At 41.2% G+C, this 7,730-nt stretch overlaps 1 long non-coding RNA gene across 1 annotated transcript; it reads left to right on the top strand.

Moving 5' to 3' along the window:
- The first annotated feature begins 4,179 nt into the window (after positions 1 to 4,179).
- On the top strand, positions 4,180 to 6,928 carry LOC141096174 (uncharacterized). The gene is made up of 3 exons (XR_012233604.1): positions 4,180 to 5,061; positions 5,149 to 5,299; positions 6,239 to 6,928. It is a non-coding gene; the product is annotated as an uncharacterized lncRNA (long non-coding RNA).
- Positions 6,929 to 7,730: the final 802 nt, after the last annotated feature.

The following is a 7,730-nucleotide window of genomic DNA, read 5'->3' as shown; positions in this document are numbered from 1 at the left end:
ACAGAGATTTTTTTCATGTTATCCTCCACAATACTTCCATAATATAATTTTTACTCAAAAAAACATATATTTATGAACTTCAGGCAGAGCAGGTTATAATTGTTAGCATAAGAATCATAATTTTAGGATTTTTAATATATTCTAATTAAATCTTGTCTATTATTTAAGCCTATTGGCATCCTAGTTTCCAAGGTAAAAATCCAAGCAGATTCTCTGTTAAGTAGTTTACGTTTTCTATCACCCCCTCTGGTAGACCGTGTTACTAATTCTATTGCTTTAAACCTGAAGCTATCAAAATTGCCAGAATGATGTTGTGAAAAATGCCTGGAGACCGCTGATGGATTGAAGCTGGAGGGGTTAATAGCATCAGAGATGTGTCTTCTGATTCTTTTCCTCAATTTTCCCGTTGTACAACCTATATACTGTTTACAACATGATGTACAGTCAATCAAATATACAACATAGGTGGAATTACAGTTCAAAAAACTGTTAATAGGATATTCTTTGTTGCTATGGAATGAGGAAAATTTGTTGATTTTATGTGCATATTGACAACAAGTGCATCTCTTATTTCCACATTTAAAAAACCCCTTTAGATTCAGCCGGGTGTCACTGGTTTCCAGCGAGGAATTCATATACAGACTCGGCGATAGTTTATCCTGCAAAGTAGGTGCTTTTTTTGCTACATAAGTGATTTGGTTTTCTGCAATAATTTGTTTTAGTTTTGGATCCTGGCTTAACACTGGAATATATTTCTTTATAATAGAAACTATGTTGTTGTACTGAAGACTATATGGAGTAGAGAAAAAAAATTTTTTATTATTTGGAGATTGTAATTTTTTTGTTGTTTTTTGTTTATTATTAAATCCTTTCTATCAATATCCTTAACTATTTTGGTTGCTCTCTGTAACATCCAATTAGGATATCCTCTATTTTTTAGTCTCGTATTAACTAATTCCTGTGCATTTTTATATGTTTTTGGATCAGTCGAATTTCGTTTATACCTTATAAGCTCTCCTATGGGGATGTTTTTTATCACATGTTGAGGATGGCAAAAATCAGCTGCCAGTAATGTATTTTTGGCAGTGCTTTTGCGGTAGGGGCTAATAAAGATTTTTTTGTTGTCATCTTCATCTAGACCTGCTGTTAATGTGACATCTAGAAAATTCACTGAATTTTTATTCCAAAAATGTGTAAAGGCTAAATTGAAATCATTCACATTGATGCTGTTTATAAAACTGGAGGCTTCCTCCTGTGTTCCTTTCCATATAATGACTAAGTCATCTATATAACGCCCTGTCCACACCAGTGATTCCTTAATTTATCACTTAGAAACATTTTGCAATTATGCTATAGAAATCAAGGATTTTTTGGTAATGGCAGTAAGGTTTTTACTTAGTCACAATTATTTTTCTTTTAACAGCAGATTTTTTCTGCAGAAGACTGGAGTCAGCATGGGGGCCAAGTTCTCCCCGTCTCTGGCAAATCTAGTTATGGCCAGATGGGAGGAATTGGTCCTATATGCTGACTCCAATCCTTTTTCTAAAAGCCTGGTGTGGACAGTTTTTTGAACTGTAATTCCACCTATGTTGTATATTTGATTGACTGTACATTATGTTGTAAACAGTATATAGGTTGTACAACGGGAAAATTGAGGAAAAGAATCAGAAGACATATCTCTGATGCTATTAACCCCTCCAGCTTCAATCCATCAGCGGTCTCCAGGCATTTTTCACAACATCATTCTGGCAATTTTGATAGCTTCAGGTGTAAAGCAATAGAGTTAGTAACACGGTCTACCAGAGGGGGTGATAGAAAACGTAAACTACTTAACAGAGAATCTGATTGGATTTTTACCTTGGAAACTAGGATGCCAATAGGCTTAAATAATAGACAAGATTTAATTAGAATATATTAAAAATCCTAAAATTATGATTCTTATGCTAACAATTATAACCTGCTCTGTCTGAAGTTCATAAATATATGTTTTTTTGAGTAAAAATTATATTATGGAAGTATTGTGGAGGATAACATGAAAAAAATCTCTGTATATATATTCTGTTATATCATGTATTGTAAAATATTTGTAAAATGTTTGGAAAAATTACTGCTAGCGTATTAGCTTCAGTTAGGGTTACGGCTCTTCTGCTGCGTGTGACCTTTCCCACGCAGCAGTGCCGTAAATGAGGTTACCGGAGTCACTGAACTCTGGTAAACTGTAGGCACATGCGCAGTTACACACTGCAGGAGCAGAGCTCCTGTCAGTGTGTTTCTGGTGACATGGAGAATGGTCACATCTACTGATGTGACTGTTCTCCATGATTGATCGACGTGGGACACTCGTTTAAATGGACTGCGACGGAACGGTAGGTATCTTAGTTGGTTTGTTTGTTTTTTTTTCTCTAGGTGATCGATGGCATCCCAAATGGATTGAGCGTGCAATAAAATTTTGTCAAAAACAGTGGTTTTTATTTGAATAAAAATTATTATTTAATGTGTCTGTGTGTTTTTTTCCATTCTTTATAATTGGATTAATAATGGATCGGCGTCTAATTGACGCCTCTCCATTATTAACCGGGCTTAATGTCACCGATCAAAGGTGACATTAACCCCCTTTATTACCCCACATCCCGCCGACGTGGTGCGGGATTGGGAAGAGAGGGGCTAAGTGCCAGAATTGGCGCATCTTATTGATGCGCCATTTCTGGGGCGGCTGCGGCCTGATATTTGTAGCCAGGGGGGGGCAATATCCATGACCCCTTCCTCGGCTATGAATATCAGCCCGCAGCTGTCTGCGTAGCCTTTCTGGCCCTAAAATATGGGGGACCCCTACGTCATTTTTTTTGGGGGGGTCCCCCTTTTTTTTAGAGCCAGAAAGGCAACGCAGACAGCTGTGGGCTGATCTTCATAGCCTGGGAAAGGGGACATGGATATTAACCCCTTCCCAGGTTGGAAATATCAGTTTGCAGTTGTCTGCTTAGTCTTTCTGGCCCTAAAATATGGGGGACCCCTACGTCATTTTTTTTGGGGGGGTCCCCCTTTTTTTTAGAGCCAGAAAGGCAACGCAGACAGCTGTGGGCTGATCTTCAAAGCCTGGGAAAGGGGACATGGATATTAACCCCTTCCCAGGTTGGAAATATCAGTTTGCAGTTGTCTGCTTAGTCTTTCTGGCCCTAAAATATGGGGGACCCCTACGTCATTTTTTTTGGGGGGGTCCCCCTTTTTTTTAGAGCCAGAAAGGCAACGCAGACAGCTGTGGGCTGATCTTCATAGCCTGGGAAAGGGGACATGGATATTAACCCCTTCCCAGGTTGGAAATATCAGTTTGCAGTTGTCTGCTTAGTCTTTCTGGCCCTAAAATATGGGGGACCCCTACGTCATTTTTTTTGGGGGGGTCCCCCTTTTTTTTAGAGCCAGAAAGGCAACGCAGACAGCTGTGGGCTGATCTTCAAAGCCTGGGAAAGGGGACATGGATATTAACCCCTTCCCAGGTTGGAAATATCAGTTTGCAGTTGTCTGCTTAGTCTTTCTGGCCCTAAAATATGGGGGACCCCTACGTAATTTTTTTGGGGGGTCCCCCTCTTTTTTTAAAGCCTGAATGGCTACGCAGACAGCTGCGGCAAGATATTTAACACCTGGTAATCAGCCTGCAGCTGTCTGCATAGGCTTTGTGGGCCAAAAAAATAGGGGGAACAGCACGTATTAAGTTTAGTTTTTGGTAATTTTTTAAAATAGCAAGATAAGCTTCCCACAAATACCCTGTTCCCTGCCTTGAGAGGCCACGATCTCGTTTGCGAGATAGCTGCATAGTCACAACTTTTGTGACGTAACAGCGATCTCACCAGCAAAATCGCTGTGTGTGAGAGCGCTCAGCGAGCGGCACCCCTGCCGGTATCGCTGATCGCTCTGGGAAATCTATGGACATTTCTTTGGTCGATGGTCTCCCACTGGCCAGCACGCATCGCTGCGTGTGACAGGCTGGAGACCAGCGATCAGGTTTAAAAAAAAAAATTAAACTTGAAAAAATAGTGTGATTCTCACCTTACGATGTCCCGCGCAGTCTTCCGGCCTCTCTCCACGCTCCGGTCACAGTGATCCTTTGCACGAATGAGCGTGAGACGTCCTTGCCGCGAGACCGTGACATTCTCGCGGTCATTCTCGCAAAGGATCACTGGTACCGTAGCGTCAAGATAGGCCGGAATACTGCGTGGGACATCGGAAGGTGAGAATAAAAAGATTTTGTATTTTAATACAATTTTTAACGGGTGGACAGCGATGCCGTCCGCTCGGCATCGCTGTGATGATCGCTGGTGAAGCTGCCTGTGTAACAGCTCACCAGCGAGCACATAGCGACTTACTAGCGATCCTGACACCTTGATATCGGTGTCGGGATCGCTGTTAAGTCGCTTAGTGTGACGGGGCCTAGGCCACAGCTGTCTGCTTTGCCTTTCTGAGCAAAAAATATAGGGGGACCCCACGTCAAAATTATTTTAGGCCTCCCAGGAATTTTACAGCCAGAAAAGAAACGCATACAACTGTGGCCAATCAGAGCCTCAAAACAGGCCATGTTTATGAACCCCAACCCAGCCTCCATTTAACATCCCATAGTTGTCTGCTATGCATTTCTGGCACCAAAATATAGGGTGGACGTTGCATCTACATACAAGTTTGCAATCATAAAGGAAACGCAGACAACTTCGGGTTGATATTAATAGCCTATGAAAAGGCAATGAGTATTATCCCCTCGCTCACATTCGAAAAATATGAAGCCGCTAACGTATGGCTACTTTTAGTAGCTATGCAATATCAGTGCTCACTACCTAAATTAGTTGTTATGGCTTATATGTAAATTTTTGTTTTTTAGATTTTTATTAGTGTAACTGATATAGTTCCTAATTCCATTTTCTATTTGTGTGTAGGTGCGTGATTACCCATCCCTTTGGGACCCGGCAGACAGGCTGTACAAAGATCGTGGCAACAGGGATCGTTGCTGGGCCAAAATTTTAAGTGATATGTACCCTGACTGGCACTCCTTTACAAAAGCCACACAGTCACAAATTGGTAACTAACTTTTTCAGGATTATTTTTGTTATCACTTGTTATTAAAGCAAAAAAGGTGGTTAAAATCTTGTTGTCTTTCTTTTGTAGACAGTGATGTCAAACAACGTTGGCGTTCGGTTCGGGACAGGTTTAATAAATTCATTGCCAGCTGTCAAAAAAGTGGCGCATCCCCAACCAGCAGAACATTTCCGTACTTCCAAGAACTTCAGTTTCTCATCACCAGCCGGACATTGCGAAGGTAAGTTTACGCCAAAAAAAAAATACCGCATTCAAACAGTTTTCTTTATTTCAATTACTTCTCGGATATAGAAATTTTACATCTTTTTAATTTTCTGAAATACGTAGCACACTGATGGTTCCAGTTACTCCTTGGAAATTGTCTTCCACCTGTCTTTAAGGAGTTTACACAGATGCTTAGCACTTGTTTGACTTCACTCTGCGGGCCAACCTCAACCCACACCATCTTGTTTGGGTTTAGGTCTGGTAACTGTGGAGGCCAGGTCATCTAGCGTAGCACCTTACACAGGCTGGAGGTGTGTTTCTGGTCATTGTCCTGTTGACTACACAAATTATGTCCCAACGAACAGCAAACCGGATGTAAGAGCATGCCGCCTAAAGATTCCGTGGTAGCCATGCTGGTTCACAATGCCATACATTTCGAAATCCACAACAGTTTCACCAGCAAAGCACCCCCACAGCATCACACCTCCTCCTCCATGCTACACGGTGTTAAACAAGCATTGCAAGTCCATCCGTTCACCTTTGTCATTGTATACTCCCTTCGTACTGATTCTACAATTTTCATTATAATGAAAATACATAAAAGTCTTTGAATGAAAAGATGTCTAAGAACTTTTGGTCTCTATTGGACATCTTCACTATGCGTTATAAAGTGCTTGTGAAGCTCCAATAAATTCTGACATGTGCAGCAGCTTCTAACAATACTGCATGTTTCGCTGCCATTTGTTGGCGCTGATTGACAGCAAAGATAATTTGCACTGTGTATATATAGCACGCACTGATTCCAAATGAGTAAAATACAAACATGCGTTATAATCATGCAATGTAAAATGGGGCACCGCAGTTGTCATGAAATTTTTTTGTAGTTGGCCAAACAGTTTGTCCGAATAAAATATGTAATTTTTAATCCTCATGTTTTTCTTTTTTCTCTCAACAGCACTCAAGGGAACATAATTGAAAACGTCAATGAATCAGAAGATGGAGCAGGGTCTTGTGAGGCAGGTGACATCTCGGCACCATGTCGCAACACAACTTCTGATGTAGCCCCATCTTCATCAGCTGCCGAAACATCTGTTTCTGCAGCTGATGAACCATTGGGTTCCTCAGAAGCATGTGTAGCCACTGCCTTTCCGGTGTCTGGAGAGCCGAGCAAAAAAAGAACCAAAAAAAAACACATTGACACCACCTTAAAGGCATCCTCGGACACACTAGATTTAATTAAAAAAACCACAAGCGAGGATGAATTTGATTTCTTCGGCATGACAATTGCCAATAAAATTCGAAGCTTGACACCGGAGAGGCAGTCTATATTAATGACAATGGTGCAGATGTCAATCACTGCTTTACAGGACCCTGCTCCAATAGCATCATACACTAATATTTTAATGGGCGTTTTTAACCTGTTCCGACCCACACCACCCACCCAACAGCAGCGGCCAACGGAGTATAGGCCAACAAATAACACAAATTACTTTTCTGACTCAGGCAGCTCCCAGGCCAACTATCCGTATACCCCTGAGTACCACTATCTCCCCTAATAGTTACTGTCAATGGTGCACAAAATCCCCCTAAAAATTTGTGTTGTTTAAAAATGTCCGTTTTGGAGTTCTTCAAATGTAATAATATTTGGCTGTATTTCTAGTTTTTCGATGCCAACAATTTCTATATTGTTTTCTAAATAAAAAATATTGTATTTACAATTTGTTAGTTTTTTTTGGGTCAGATTAATGTAAATGCAGTGATCTCTGCCTGTCATGTGTCGAGAATCAAAGGACTATGGGCGGGAGGGTCAAAAAGGTGGTTGATGCTGCAGAAACTGTAGGATTTCCAGCCAATGTACTGTGTGTAGGCTTTGAAGAATGAAAATGAGGTGAAATAAATGAAACACACACCATCAATACAGAATCAGAATTGGTTTTATTGATTAATACAACCAAATTTTTTTTTCAAAATTTTGAAAAAGTTTATCACTACAACTTGAGTGGTCCTTTCTTTTGTGACACTCTGTTCTTCCATCTTTCACTGCTGGTCAGGCTGCCCAACACCAGCACAGGAGTATTGCCAATGCACGGCACCTTCGGGACTCATAAAATAGTCAGTAAAGGTTTCTCTCACACGCACACCAGAGTTGGATGGTCTTCCCAGACACACGTTGCGCAGCTGATTACATTGTGGCTGCTGGTACTCCAAATCTACCTCTGAGCTGTACTCCCGAGCATAGTTATGTAGTACACAGCAGGCCTTAATCACAGCATCAACGGTGTCAGTATCCAACTGGATGGCAGTATGAAAGATTCTCCACTGACTAGTCATGATCCCGAAGGTGCATTCCACATATCTGCGTGCACGACTCAGCCGATAATTAAAAATCCTCCGCCGGTCATCCAGTCCCCTTCGTGGGTATGGGCGCAGCAGGGTTGTCGTTAAGG

This window comes from Dendrobates tinctorius, unplaced genomic scaffold, assembly GCF_039654945.1.
Source record: "Dendrobates tinctorius isolate UK_male_01 unplaced genomic scaffold, ASM3965494v1 ptg000073l, whole genome shotgun sequence".
NCBI lineage: Eukaryota > Metazoa > Chordata > Amphibia > Anura > Dendrobatidae > Dendrobates > Dendrobates tinctorius.
This window is presented reverse-complemented; position numbering and strand designations above follow the sequence as displayed.